Consider the following 15938-nt stretch of genomic DNA (forward strand, 5'->3'; position numbering starts at 1 on the left):
TTACAGGAGTTGTGCTCGGAGTTTTGTCAAGCAGCAGTCTGATCATTTCATACCAGCATCTGATCTTCACTTTAGGATTTAGGTGAGACTTATGCACCAGCACTGAGTTTCTGTGTCGTCACTGTCCCTGACTTCCTGGCTTAACTGAATCCTCCAGAGACACTCAAAAGCAGAAAGTTTTGCTGATCTGGGGACAAAATTTGACTTAGTTTTCACAGAAACCCACCTATTGAGCCACATTCTCTCAAATTCAGGTCTAGGTTTACTGAAGCTTCTCTTCACTGAAGTTGGCTGGAGTATGTACAGCTCTTTCTTCAAAGAAACCAAGTGAAGCTGGGTCTTCAGCTCACCTCAGGGGAGTTCACAGCCCCCAGCCAGGCAGGTCTCAGTAGGTTCTTTTGCTGAGGTTTTGCAGCAGCACCACTTGTAACAGGACGTGCCTCCATCCAGTAATGAGATGTTACAGCTTGCTGCAATCACAGCTGTTGCCTCATTTTGGTTTCAAGGAAGCAGATTCCATTAAACATTCTGCTAGGAAAGCTTGTTTACATTTAAAAAGGAGGGAAAAAAATTATTTAAAAAAAAAAAAGACAAATATGCCTCTAAGCAGGCTTTTGAATGCTCTCCTTTGTTAACTAATACAGTTAACAGGCCTGAGTATGACAACGAACTTCCCATCAATAGCCTGACTCAAAGGGAAAACACAAGTACAGACCAGCAGCTCATGGTACATCAGCTCAGAGAACAACGTGAGTGCACCCGACCGCACGAGCTGCTGGCCCTCTGGTTCACGGGAAGGAAGAAAGTATTCAGAAGGCAAGTATTGAGACTGTTCCTCTCTGATATCCCTTCCCTCGTGATTGCTTGGTGTTAGTTGACCTTTATGTTTCTAGAGCATTGGGATACAATGTGTTTCACCACTTCATCTTTCCTAAAGCCCGTGGTGATCTCGGAGGGAAGCGTATCCCAGCCCCCTGCTATCACTGCCATTAGGAAGGTGATAGCTTCCAAAAAAACTCACAAAATCCCAAATTCTGTCCAGTGCTGGTAGCAGCAACCTGGACATGGCACAGCAGCTCTCCTGTCCTGCACATGGCTGAGCACAGCGTGAGAGTGGCCAGTGAGGACTGGACACAAACTACATCTTGGCAACCCTCACAGTAACGCAGAACCATTTCAGTCAGTCACCGGTCCCACCATGTCCAGGCCTCCTCCTGCCAAGGACGTGGCCAAGACACCAGACATCCAATATGTGCTCAGGGAGTTACAAACTCCATTATGGATAGGTAAGTTTTTGCAGACTTACAACAATCCTACTTGTGAGTCTGGACTTGGGCACTTTCTAGGTTTGCCTGAGGAACAGCATAGACACCCCATCGTGCCAAACCAGCTTTTTTCTTCTAAGGTTCATCTGACTCATGGCCACAGCTCAATTTCTGCACTATTGAAGAGAAAAACATGGAGCTTACTTTAGTATAAATCCCAATGAAAATAATTTAGCCTTCTGTTATCGTCAAGGCTGAACAACCTCCAAGAAAGCAAATTTTGATAGAACTTTTCTATCTCAAAGAGCCCTATAAAACTCACAGTAACAACCAATTTTTTATTTTATTTTTCCTTTTTTTTTTTTTTTAACTAGCAATTGCATGCCTTGGTTGCTTGATGCTTACCCTGGGATACCAAAAAGTGGCTTTTATTTTGTGGAAGAGAGTTTTTGACAAATTAGGCCATTTTAGGTATTGATAAAAGGCACATAAAATTTTATATCCACAAAATGCCTATTTAGAAAATGCAGCCAACAATTTTTATTTTTTAATCTCACTATCATTCTCTAGATTTAGCATCTATCCCATTTTTTCAGTTCCCCACAGTAGCTTTCACTGGGTTTACCATAATCTTCAGATTATTAACCTACACTCACTCTTCATCAGCATATTTACTTGGAGGCAGCTAAGAAATTACAAATAAGTTAGTTCATTGTTGGATCAGTTGATATAATATATTCATTGTGTTAATCCTGATATATGTGGTCTGAGGAGAGGACAGAGAGGACTGTTTTGTAGTTTTTTGTGGGTTTGGTAGTTTTTTCTCTGCTCTGCCTAGCACATGTGGTAAGGCAACAGCAATAAATCAGAACAAAGGAAATGAAGTACTAGGGCTTTAGGGAACATGTGTTTTAGAAGAAAAACTTGGTTCACCTCTAAAGCAGTACTGCCTTATAACGGATGTTTGAAATTCAGATGTAGAAAAAGACGGACAAAATTATATAAATACAAGTGACTTACGGGTCTGTGCTGCTTTCAAACAGCACTGCAAACCAGTCCATCTTCCCAGCTCCTCCCAGACCTGGCCAGGCAGACCCCATGCTCCAAACCAGCAAGAGTACAGCAGTGGCATCAGCACAGCTCACCCCTAAGCAATACTGCAACACGTTAGCTGCAGACAAAGGATTAAAGAATTAAAACCAACCCAGGCAACTGACATATTGTCTTCCAGGATCTCTCCAGCTGCTGTTGACAGACCTATTGCAAACCAATGGCAGCTAGGAACATGCTACTGGAGGAGTCATTTTCCATCCCTGTAATCTGTACAACCCTCATGTTATGGCAGCAGTTCCACACAGCAAGTTCCACACACTGCTGAGACTCTGTTCCCAGTCTTGAACAGGCAGGAACTGCTCAACAGAAGTAATAACTACTTTGAAGCATATTTCCCAAGATACTTAAGAGCCTAAAAATGAAGAGAGGTGCCTGGTGAGGTTTTCCAAGGCCTCAAGGTGGGTCAGGCTCTTCAGACTCAACCCCTGAAATGGGTATTTTCCTCCTCTCTCCCTCCAATCTCCCGAAGAACTTATCACTCTCTTGCTGCCATTGATCAAAAGGTGCTTCGAAGATGAGACAGTCGCGCAAAGCGAGTGCTCGCTTACATAGATGTCCTCCCCGAACGCTTCCCCCCTTGTCCAACAGAGCCAATGTCAGCTCTGTTGGAGCCTGCCACTGGCCAAGGCTGAGCCCATCAGGGATGGTAGTAACACCTCTGGAATAACATATTTAAGAAGGAAAGAAAAAAAGTTATTGTGCAGAAGTAATTGCAGCCAGAGAAGAGAGGAGTGAGAATATGTGAGAGGAACAACTCTGCAGACACAAAGGTCAGTGGAGAGGGAGGGGGAGGAGGTGCTCCAGGCACTGGAGTTGAGATTCCCCTGCAGCCTGGTGGTGCAGACCATGGTGAGGCAGCTGTGTCCCTACATCCCATGAAGGACCACAGAGGTGCAGAGACCCACCTGCAGCCCATGGAGGAGTCCCACACTGGAGCGGTGGATGCCTGAGAGACAGCTGTGACCCTGTGGGAAGCCCATCCTGGAACAGACTTCTTGCAGGACTTGCAGATCCAAGGAGAGAGAAGCCCACACTGGAGCAGGTTTCATGGTAGGACCCCATGACCCCATGGGGGACCCACACTGGAGCAGCCTGTTCCTGAAAGACAGACCATGTGGAGGGGACCAACACTGGAGCAGTTAGCAAAGAACTGTAGCCCATGGGAAGGACTCATGCTGGAGAATTTTGTGGAGGGCTATCTCCTGTGGGAGAGACCCCACGCTGGAGCAGTGGAAGGATTCCTCTCCCTGAGGAGGAAGCAACAGCAGAAACATCATGTGACTGTAACCTCTATTCCCCATCTCCCTGTGCTGCTGTGGCAGGGAGGAGGTAGAAAATCAGGAAGGAGGGAGGGTGGGGGGAAGGTGTTTTTTAAGATTTGTTTCACTTCTCATTATCTGATTTTGATTAGTAATAAATTCAAGTAATTTCCCTAAATCAAGTCGGTTTTGCCCACGACAGTAATCAGTGAGAGATCTCTCCGTGTCCTTGCCTCAACTCATGAGCCTTTTCTTGTATTTCCTCACCCCTGTCCAGTTGCAGAGGGGAGTGATAAAGTGGCTTTGGTGGGTACCTGGCATCCAGCCAGGGTCAAACCACCACACTTTTGAAAGGCCACTAATTGCCTCTCTGCATGTTTGGGCACCTAAATACCTCAGCAGAGAATTTTACATTCCGTGTCACTTCCCCTCCCCCTGCAGGCTGCCCATGGGACTTCCAGCCAGGCTGGTGGCCAAGGGTCAGCACTGGACTGACCAGTGCTAAGGGCAGTAAAGCAATCTCAGCTGCTGGCAGAACACAAGAAATCTCAAGAGGATGAAAGGGCTCCTGTTTGTCTGTCCTGTGCCTATTAACTTTTTAGGGTAAATGGTCTCTATTTCACTTAATGCAATAGCTTTGCTGCCAGTCTTCTGCCCATGCACTTTAGGCCAAGTAGTCTAACATTAGATGTCTCCTATATACACTTTGCTTGTGATGTTCATCTGCCTTTCCAAATTTTCCTCTTTATTCATGCTTTATCCATTCCAAGTTTAAGTAAAAACAAAGCCCAGATTCCAAGAACTGAGCAGCGACCAAGGTGGGGGCTGTGAAACGGAATAGAGGAAGGTGCTATAAATGGAATCAGGGAAGCATGGCTTGGGATGATTAATGAGCTTACATCTGTGACAAGCCTGTGCTATAAACAGCAGGTAGAGAAGCAAAGCCAGCAGCAGAAAGTGCTCAGGAGCAAAGAAGGTGGAGCTGTGCCTCTCTGTCACAAGTGGTCTGGCTGCTCAGTGGATGCTGGTTGGGATAAGCACAGTTCCTCCTCAGTGACTGGGATGTACAACAGGATACATAAGACTGCTAAGGAACAGCATAAATCCTTTTGGAAACCTGGGAGAAGAGAAGGATTAAAAAAAAAATACAATTCCCTTTACTAGCAGCAAAACAGCAAAGTCCTGACTAAAGCTGCAGCAAGAAAGTACCTGTGCTTTTCCTCTCCTTCCCTGGGATTTTTCTCTATCAGTGGATATACTTGGTGCCCACATTGGGGGCAGCCCTAGTGGAAGAGGCATCATGGCACATGAAGGCAGGTGACAGGCTCAGCCCATGCTGAGAGAGTGCTCCTCAGGCAGGCCATCAAATCAGCCTCCCACGGCTGTAGCTGCCACCGCCAGCAGTCCTCAAACCAGGCTGGGATTTTACCAGAAGTGACCATTTACCACCCAGTTTTGGAAGTGTGCACCAAGGAATCTATTCATATCCTGCAGCAACCAGCTCTGGGAGCAGACAGAATGGATATTTGTCTTGTGGGAAGTACCTGGGAAAGGCACAGCCATGAGGCACCCACCCTGCAAGCTGCAGGCTCCTCTGGGTCACACAGCAAACTGAAAACACAGCAAACTGGGTCACACGGCAAACTCCTTCAGTGAGAAACTGCACTGGGGTAGAAAGAGAAGGACTTTGGGAAGATGAATGGACTAATGATAAGGGAAGACACAGTGCAATTTGGAGCAGATGTCCTGCAGTGTTCAACAGCATCCCAGCACTGCCATTCCTAGGCATAAATGTGCAAATGAAGCCTCTGAAACCCTCTTGCTTGTTTAAAAACAGAAAAACCCAAGCAAACAAAAAATTGCAATGGAATTTGGGTTCTTTATTCATGGTTTTCTGGTTCTTGAACCTGTGGAGTATATTCAGCTCTCATTTTCAATCTTTCCTCCATCATTACAAAACAAAAAAAAATACCCTATGCTTTTTAATAATACATTGTAGTGAAAACTTAAATTTCCTCCTTATTCTCTGTTTCATGATCCATCCCTCTGAGGAAAGCTCAGAGTATTGTCAGTTTGTGAGAAAATGGAGAATAGGCAAAATTGGAATTTCAGAGGTGGATAATTATGGATAAACTCAATGCAGATTATTTTTTTTTAAATTAAACTAGCCAAGACTGATCTATTGTTAAAACAAGACATCAATTTTAAACAGTGAAAAAAAGCTGTATAAACCAAGCCATTCAGAGTCTTTAAAGAAAACTACTGGGTTACTCAAACACAGCATGCTCTATGAATAGCTCCAGCCCACTCCAGCTTGATTTTCTCTGTTTTAATGTAGAAAAAGTTTCTACTGCTTGTAGCAATCAGCACCAAGTTATACATCAGCGAGGCCCTCCAAGATAGCAAATGCCCCTGCTTGCTGCTGAAAGGAAAACTCGCTCCAGGGAACACTTCCAGGAGACTGCTTCATGACAGAGATGTGTGTTCTTGCCCACAGACTCGGGCACTGGGAAGCCTGCAGCAGGAATGCCCCAGCTGCTGTGCTTGCTCGGGATCGCTGTGTGGTAACCAAACACTCTGAAGTTTGCATCAGGAAACACACACATGAGAAAGCTGGAAAAATTGCACTCCATGTGACACATGCATTTCTCATGTGGCAATGATACTTGTGTCCAGAAAACAGCCACAGCTCTGTCTCCTGTGCCCTGATGCACAGGAGCCCAGATGTGAGCGTAGCCAGGGACCACCTCACCCCTGGGGTGCTGTTGGGGGAAATATCCACAGCCCCACCCAGCATGATCCCAAATACACAAGTATCACAAGTTCTCTTCCTTCTGTCATACTCTGGCCATAGTGCCCAGTCTCCTGCCCCACAGCTGAAGACTGGGGCAAGGTTATCTCCAGAAATTCAGCTAAACTCACTTTCTGCCTGCTCAGCACTTTTTGCAGGAGCGCAGAGCAGATGCAGTGGGGGTCAGGATCTGGCCCCCCACAGGCATAGTTTTAAAGATTATCATTCAGCAGAAAGTATTGTGAGGAAGAAAAAATGCCAAGCCCAGAGCCTGAGTTATTTCCCTTAGCCTGAAAGATATCAAACATAATATTTTATTTGGCTGGTTATAGAAAACATGTGGCAAAGCCTTCATTTTTTTGGAAGGTTTGTCCTGCGGCACAAAAAGAAAAGAAAAATAACTGAACTTTTATTCTGCCTGTCTCTGCCGTGCACATCCCTGCACCCACACAGGCTGCTCTCACCTGAATTTTAAGTTCTGGAGACATACAATAACTCTACTTACTCTGCAGAAATATCAACAAGGTCCCAATTAAAGACTAACATCAAGATTTACAGAGTGGGTGCAAACAGGAAAGTGTCCCCACAAAAAGTTTATACTCCAAGCAAAATGGGAAGGTTCAAGATGATCAATTATTAAAACGGACATGAAAAGTAGAGTTCAGCATCCTGATGTGTTCAGAAGCAGCAAGAAAAATTGTTCAGTGCTCAAGTGTAGAGCAAGTAGAGCACTTACCTGAGGACAAGGCTGAGAGAGTAGAGTACAGGACCATCTTGGAGGGAAAAAAATTGTATTCAAAGTTCCAGCTCCAATTCTGACCCAACGTCAGGTCCCAAATATGGCCTTTCCCCTGTAAAAAACAAAACAAAACAAAAAACTAAATAAATCCAACACAAAGGGAACAATTACTCATTTAGCTGCTAGAAAGCATTCATCTGTCAGTGAATTCCATCAGCATTTGCAGGGGAGTCAAGAGATTAGAGACATTATAATGCACAGGAGGAGCACAGCAAGAGTTGTTTGCTGTCTTCCCCATCCTGTCAGCTGTTCCTGATGTACCCAACCCTCTCCTAAACCTTTCTTAAGGATGTTGTACAAAGTGAAAGGTCCTCTTCCAAGCAGAGCTAGGAGGCCTTTAAGCTGCCAGCCAGCTGGGTGAGTGCTAGCCTGCTGTAGCCACAGGAGGAGAGGCTCAGGCTCCCACCCTTCGCCCCAGGAAGGCTGATGCTGTGCCAGAGCAGACAAAGGGTGCACATACATCTTCTCTGTACTGGATCAGCTCCAGGGATGGTTATTTCCAGCTGTGGGGCTGTATCAAGCACAGTAGGAGACAACCTTTCCAACCTTTCCATCTGTTCCTGTAGACCAAATAGCATAATAAAGATATTTCTAAACATGTGAAAGGAGGTAGAGGGTTATGATGGTTGGGACAGCGATAGCTATTGCCCTACTTCCTCCATCAGGGGTAAATCCCTTAGCTATTCCCTAACACCTCTCCTCAACTGAAGCACCCGGGGACCTATAACTCACCTCCTCCTTTTCCCCTACTGACTGACCAGCTGCCCCAAGCCCCCTTTGCCCATCAGTAAGGGGCAAGCCCTCTGTTTGAGGCACCTGTGCTCTGCAGTCAGCACAGCACATTTTTAGTGGGTTTGCTAATCAGGCCACCAGTAATGCCCCCTGAGCTGGGTGCCTGTGACTCAGCTGCAGGCCCGCTGCCACTCAGCAGCTGGCACTTGGCACAGCGGCTGTGCGTGACTCAGGCTAGCAGGAGCCTTTGGAGATGCCTTCCCCTGATTTATATCTGCAAGGGATCCTTTGTGTTCAGACCCTATTGTTGGCGTGCCAGCCTCACTGGAAAAATCTGGAGTTAATAAACTCCACTTTCCGATCACAGCAGCTCTTTCCAGGGTGCAGCTTTGCAGAGCTGGCAATGGTTGATCCTGCACCATCGGCCAGCACAGCAGCTGATGCCTTTTACCTTGGAAAACCCTGGTAATTGCACACATGAACAACTCCAGGGAAAGCCCAGGTTCAGAGTGCCTGGTAGTCTGCCTCCCTCTTGCTCCACCTCCTTATCCCTTTCAGTGTGGAATTTGGAGCCCATGGTCCTGCAGCCCTACCCCTAACTGTGAGAAGTCTCTTGGCACCAGCTCCCCCTGAGAAAAGAGGAAATTTAAAAAACAAAAAAAAAGGCAAAAGATGGATGTGACCCGATGTCACAAACCCTTGAATCCCGGGGAATCTGAAAAATGTTACCTCAGCTCTAGTAGCAGAAACGTTACTGTCCTGGGCAGCATCTTCCCACAGGGAAGCAGGTCCCTCTGGGAGAGCTGTTCATCCACGCCAACTCTGGCTGCTGTGAGGAACGTGGCATCTTGTTTTGTACCTGCAAGGTGGAGCAATTCTTTTCCTTGCATTTCCTGAAAGAAAGCAAAAGGGAAGGTGGGTTTTGACCTCCAGACACATTTTGTAAAGCCCCACTGGTGACACGGTGCTGTCTTTCATGCAGTGCTTGCTCCTACGGCCACCGGAGCAGCTGGGACTTTTCTTGCAACATTCCTGGGCTCACAGCAGCACTGTCCTGCTTTGCTCCAGAGCGAGGTGCATTGGAAGCTGCTCAAGGAAGGGCTGTTATTTTGCATAGCAGTGAGTTCATTTATGGAGCTGTGTAAATAAAGCGACCATCTCTGCCACCTGGGCTACACTCTGCTGAACAGCTGCTGAACCTCTCTCCAGAACAGTGACATTTTACAGTGGGTGAAGTGACTCACTGTGGCACTGCAGCCTTTCTGGCACAGCAAATTTGTGGCTCGTTTGTGGATTATCAGCCAAAAAGGGTGGAAGCACTTTGCACTTTTCAGCATCCTCATGGGACAGGTAGCTGGCTACATTCCAACAGAGTGATTCACTTAGTTTAAGCCATATTTTTGGCTTGTATAAGCTGGATCAACATCAATGGAGGTACACCAGTTTACATCAGCCTGAGGACGCAGCTCCGTATTTTCATGGAAAGAAGCTCAGTTCTGGAAGGTCTTGAGCAGGTTCTTGGTGCTGCAGGCTGGATGCCCCTGCGGACAACGAGCGGAAGCAGTGGGATGTGGGGAAATCGGTTTGCTTTGTGTTACTCTGGGGAAGAAATGAGGCAGTACTAGTCACAGTGAATGACAACAGGAGAACAAGAGGAAACACCCAGCAAACAAAATAAAACACTTCAGGACTAAAACTGGGACCTGGGGCTAGAGAAGGGCTGCAACAGGCCCTAGAGAGCCCCTGATGCAGGCAGTCAGGACAGCAGGATCAGACTGTGAAACTCATTGCCTCCAGTGGACAGACACACGATGCCAACAGCTTTTCAAAGCTGGAACTGACAGGATTAAAGCACTTCCATCCAGACACTCAGAGGAAAATGGGCAAACACAGGATGGCCATATGTGACTATAGCTAACACTTCAATGCTGGTCCTGTGCAGTGCTGAACACTTGAGGTGAAGGGATGTGTGCAGCCCCCATCCTGTTCATGCCATACTAAAAGGCTAAGGAGGGCTTACAGCCATCCTCTTTCTCCAGCCCTTGTGGAGATTTGCTTCTGAGCAAATCCCTCTTCCAAAAACCGACCAACAGCTCAGATACGATGCACACATGTTAAGAAGCTTGGAGACTGGTGTAAGAATTAGGCAGAGCCACAGAGCAATGTGATGTGTTAAATATTGTGGTTGTCTACTGAAACATTCACACAGAGATAGCAGCACTCTTTGCAAAACAAGGTTGAGCATAAGTAACCCCATCTTTTATAAGGAAAATGCAAGCCACAGAGATTAAAGACTGCTGCTGTTACAATAAAACCAAAACCTGCAAATACCACAGGCAAGATTTTGGCAGAATTTGGGCACCTTGGTTGAAAACTGCAATCTGGGAGCTCCATATTCCCATTCTCCTGCTGCCTAGCCCTGGAGATGCCTGAACTTGCCCACAGTCTCCCTAGGCAGCTGTTAACCAGAGCTGCTCCCACCCAAACATCCACTCCAGCTCATGTGAGTGCTGCCGTGGTCTGCAGTGCTGTCCCCATCCCCACCAGGAACCATCCCAGGAGCTGCAGTGGGAGCACACTGGGACACAGCCTGTGGGTGAGAGACGATGATGAGACCACAGCCCCCCAAGCAATGCCTCCTGCTGCAGCAGCACTGGAATGAGCTCTCCCTGGGAACAGCCACGTGGTGCCCCATGCAGCTCCCATCCTCTCTGCTACCCACCCTGTGGGGCACGAGGAGCTCCCCAGCAGCCCCACCCCACCCCCCAGCCATGAGTATACAGAGCAAGAACTGCATTTCCCTCATTCACAGGTGCTTTGCAGTGTCATGGTGTCCTGGAACTCTGGCCATTGCCCAGCCTCCTCGGCACCCTGCAAAGACATCAGGACAACATAGGCTGGGGTTGGTTCTGCCTTTTGTCACTTTTCCAGCATAACCAAGGCTCGAGGCAGAGCTTTGTTTCAGAAATTGCACGCCCATTTCTCCTCCTGTCCTGTGAACAGGGTGGTTTCAAACAACACATAGTAAGTGCCTGTGGTAAGTAACTGCTGAAGCCCAGCTCCCCCCAGGCTGTCAGCCTCTGCAGTTTACCCAAACACAATCAGCAACCTGGCCTACAGCTTATTTACCCACTTCCAAAATCTTAATCTGACAACTAATGATGCATTAATCACTGTCAGACCATGATCTTTATTTCTGCTTCTCTGCAGGCATCTGTCAGAATCACAAAAGATTAATTATTGCACTAGCCTGGGTAGAGAAATCAACCCCTCTGCAGAAATACTCCTCAGATGCTTTGTGACCCCTTCAGCAACTACTCACCTGTTCTTCCACTCTTTCACTCATCACTCATATTTCTAGTTCTGGGTATCTGCTCTCTCTTGCCCAAGCACCAGTCATTTTTCAGCCTCACAAGAAGCACTGAAAGAGAGGATCACCAAAATCCCTCCCTGCAGCACTGTCCCATTTTGGGCACCATGCTTTCCAGCTCATTTAACCACATCGAGAAGGTGCCTACTCTCTCCTTCTGATACACTTTTTATATGGTTCACTTCTAACCTTCCATCCACACAGCACTCTAGGTCATGCAGTATTCAGAAGTATGAAACATCCTGTTCAAAATTAAGCGACCCTGCCTCCAAGGCCTGTGGGATGATGACACAGGAGCAATCTTTGGGAGGCATCCAAGTTCCACAGCAGCAGATGAACCAGCTGCATCGCTTCTTCGAAAGAGCCCCGACAGACTGAAATATGCTCTTCCTTTACATCTCAAGGGCCTGGACCCAGCTGTCCACAGGAACTGACACTGCCAGGAGATGGAGGGACATCAAGGGTTCATCTGCACATGGAAGCTGTAAGGGTTTATGAACACGGGTGCAGCATGAAGTGCCGCTGGAGCCAGTACAGTTTGAACCACAGTAAAGAGTCACAGCTGTTTCCAAAGGCAAAAGGAAATAAGCTATATCTATCTAAAATAAATTTAAAAAATGATAGCTTTTCCTCAAATGCAAACTACTTCCATAAACAGGGGTGTTGGACCTGCATGTCCTGAGCGTTCCCTGCAGTAGCAGCCAGGAAAGTCCATTCGACCACCCTCCACTGCTGAGCACTGCTTAAGGAAGTCTCTTTTCCCCTCCCATGAGTGTTTCTGTGTGTGATTCAGCAGCTTTCTACAAAAAGCAATTTGGAAGATGGATGAGTTCACTACGCCAGAGGGGAGAAACACAAGAGAGCATCTCTCTGGGCGCATGGGAGACATTTCAGCAGGTGCTTGGATCACACAGTGCTCTCTCTGTTTCTTAAACACATCTCAGGTGCCAGAGTTGCTTCAGTTCTTGTTTTCCTCTCTCTAGTAAAGGCCTGAGAAGCAGGAGTAGACAAAACCAAGCAGTAAACAAAATCAAGTATTTGTTTATGCCACAGTAGCTTCATTCTAATAATCTAGGAGTGTGTAGGCTTTGCAGAAGGAAAATGCTTGGCACAACCAACACAACGTCATCACGCTGCCACTGATAGAACAGATGGTGAAAGTGTAACCTGACATAAGAGTACCTTTTTCTGTTGGGAGATTTAGCTTATAGCTCCTTCCCAGAGACAAATCTAAAGCAGGAAGATTTCTGTCTCCTAAAACTGAAATTCTCTGAGTGTTACACTGCTGAAGATTTAAATGTTTAGTTTATACTTGAAAATTTCCTCCTGTAAAGAAACTCCAGAAGTTCCTATAATCCCAGCATTGCAGTGGAACCCTGTCCACTGGCCTTCAAACATGGCTCCAGCCAGAGCTTCCTGGCCTGCTGTGCTGCTCACAAACCTCCGAGAACGCAGCTGAGTCTTCTTAAGAGCTTCACTTCTCATATATTTATGAATTTTAATGGATTCAAGTGGTTCCAGCTGCCAGCTGACACTGCAGAAAGGACAGAGCCAGACCAACCCACACTTCTCCCTCCCCACTGGCAAGTCTATTTGTGGCCCTGCACAGTGCCAGAAATAAACTGCTTTCCTCAGAGAGACCCACTGGCAAGCACTGGGCTCTCTACAGAGGGCACAGCAGCCTCAAAGATACTCCTTTGAACTCTGATTTCAAAGTGCTCACCAAGGGGGTTTAGAAGGCCAGAAGTGCTCCTGGAGTTGTGGTAAGGTGGGAAGAGAAGGGAGGTAAAAATAAGATTTGTCTCCCCCCCACATCCTTGGAAAGAAGTCCTTTGGGGTGTGCCTGCTCCCTTTCATCTCATTTCTTCTAGCTGGAAGATCCCAGCCTCCCAACTGCAGTGCTGAGTATATTTTAAATGATTCATTAATGTTTGCATACAAATGCCAGATGCTTTCTTTTTTAAATAAATAAACAAACATAAACCTCAAACACCCTCTGAGAGATGGAGCATTTTTCCTACAGTGAAGGCCACAGTGGTTGCTTGTGCAGGACAGTGGAAGAAGGTTCCCCACACCCCCAAAATTCTACCCTATAAATATTTCTCCTCCCTTCCTCAACCCTTCCCCTGCCACACAGGTCATCCTGACTCTGGGGAGGGGTGGAAGCGCTGAGAAATGTCAGAGCTGCTTATTTCCCCCTACAGCACTTGGAGGGAGGGGACTTTGGAGGATGAGAGCTGAACATAACTGTTGGGCTCAGTGGGAAATTAAGCCCTGTGATTTCCCAGTTCTGGCAGTCTTCAACCTTGCTACACAGTTCCCATCTTCTTTACACCATGAAAATGGCATTGTTACACAAGGGATACCTGAGATAAACAGCGGCTGTGCAGAAACGGGCAATGACAGAGTTTGGAGTCAAAAAGCTCAGATTCAAAATTGCAGGGAAGGTGACAGCAGTGAGAATTGGTCTCTCCCTGTTTGCTCCATAAGCTTTACTCCCATGTGTCAGCTGTCAGGCGAAGGAAATGCCTCCTGCTCTATGTACATACAGCACCTTTCTTGTGGGGACCTGTTCACACACACTGAACTGAATCCACATCAGCAACTGCCATAAAATTTTAAATAAGAACAGGGAAGTGTATATTCCTTTTATGTCGTGTGCAAAGGCTACTGAAAGCAAGAGGGATTCAGGTGAGCGCTCCATGAGATGTGACTGGAATACATTTCTTCTGAAGTGCTCTAATCGCAGCAGTAATGTATTCCCTCTTTTTCCCCTAAGACTGGGAAATCACATTTTAGCGCCTGCCACAGGACTGTCTGGATCAGCATTTCAAGTAGCAATTCAGCTTTTATCAACATTCAACAGCATTGTAAGTCAGGAATAATTAATGTAACATTAACATAGAGTTATCAGGAAAGGTAAGCCTGTAACCATTCAACATCAGATTCATTCAGCATTTCCTGCAATAATGCCACCAGCAGGAAGTTATTTACCATAAATGTTATCTTCAGTGGGATGTTCCAGGGCAGCCAGGAGCAGTTCAAGTGTGCCACCCCGTACCTGCCACCTTCAAGCTCTTCAGAGCTCTTCAGCACTCTCCTTGAGCATCATCTTGGAAAGCTGATTTATGCATCTGCACCAAAACAAAAAGAAATGTTTCTGTAAAACCCACAAACACGTAGCCATGATATATACTAGATGAATATAAACTCTAGGGTTAGACAGAGATATAGATCATACATACAGTCTATAGAGAAATGACAGATGAGAGTCTATAGGAATGATAGATAAGGGTCCATAGAGCCATATTTTTGTATTGATACAGACACATGTATGTGAAAGGATACATAAAATCAAATTCATCCATACGTTCGGTAGAACAGGGAAATACATTGTGGCTCTCACAGAAACTGTTTCTTGACTTTTCAGTGGACACATTAGACAGTGTAATGTGTACTGTGCTTAACCACAGCAATACACACATAGATACATATAAAAATAAATAAACTTATATAAATTCAGTCCAAGATTTTTCTTCATAACAGAGGAAGACAGTTAATTTTCTTAACATCTGGAAAGGATTTACTGTCTTTGAGGACAGGCAAGGGGCTTGACTCCTGCATTTCTGTTCCCTCTATCTCCAGGGCTACTCCAGTAGAGCTGAAAGGAAAAGGAGCCTGGATGAGGGGTTTGGCTGAGCAGGGTTGCAGTAAATGTCTAGTGGGACTTTCAAACTCGCCAAGGCTGCTACTTTACGCTGACATTAGCAGGAGTGAGGTGCCCAGGCATGCTGGAAAATCCCTGTAGCTACTTAAGTCTCACTTGTAACAGCATAGTACATGTGACAGAGCACCTGGAGTCAGAATCCCACTGAATTTCAGTGGGACACCCAGATCCAGTAGGTTCCAGCAAACCCCTGCATCAGCAAGCACTCACAGAGCTGCAGGACTGGTTGTATCCATGCCACAGCCTGGTTGCTCCCATTGAGCCTCACTTGAATCATTGAATCATAGAATTTACCTTAGAGCTCACCTAGTTCCAACCCCCTGCCATGGGCAGGGACACCTTCCACTAGGCCTGGTTGCTCAAAGTCACAGCCAGCCTGGCCTTGAACACTTCCAGGGATGGGACATCCACAGCTTCTCTGGACAACCTGTTCCAGTGCCTCACCACCCTCTGAGTAAGGCATTTCTCCCTAATATCTTACTTAACCCTGCCCTCTGCCAGCTTAGAGCCATTCTCCCCTGTCCTATCTCTACATGCCCTTGTTAAAAGTCCCAGGCCAGCTCTCCTTCCCCAGCTGCCAAGATTGCTCCACAAGTGGGGTACAAAGAACAGGGAACAAAGAGCATGCACATAGATACAACAAACCTTTGCCTTGTAAGATAAGCCCCAAAGCCCAGATTCTGCACCATCAATCACAGTGCTGATGTCAGCAGCGTGCACAGAAGTAGGTGAAGGATCACGACTGACTCAGGAGGGAAGACACCTTAACCCTACCCTAAAAGCCTGAAGCAGTGGTGAGGGCATCTGCTATAATCTCCTTGCTAAATATGGAGATTTAACTGCATCAAACACATCTTGAACGAATACCACATGTGTCTTTAA

General features: G+C 46.5%; 1 long non-coding RNA gene across 1 annotated transcript in view; it reads right to left on the reverse strand.

Moving 5' to 3' along the window:
- Positions 1 to 7207: 7207 nt before the first annotated feature.
- The window catches only part of LOC115307939, a 30656-nt gene continuing 21925 nt past the window's right edge, over positions 7208 to 15938 (reverse strand). The window contains exons 4-6 of the long non-coding RNA XR_003916294.1: positions 14324 to 14463; positions 8689 to 8852; positions 7208 to 7279 (exon numbers count right to left, since the gene is read on the reverse strand). This is a non-coding gene — a long non-coding RNA (uncharacterized LOC115307939). The remainder of the gene's footprint in view (positions 7280 to 8688; positions 8853 to 14323; positions 14464 to 15938) is intronic.

This window comes from Manacus vitellinus, unplaced genomic scaffold, assembly GCF_001715985.3.
Source record: "Manacus vitellinus isolate BGI_N305 unplaced genomic scaffold, ASM171598v3 scaffold_70_pilon, whole genome shotgun sequence".
NCBI classification, from domain to species: Eukaryota; Metazoa; Chordata; class Aves; order Passeriformes; family Pipridae; genus Manacus; species Manacus vitellinus.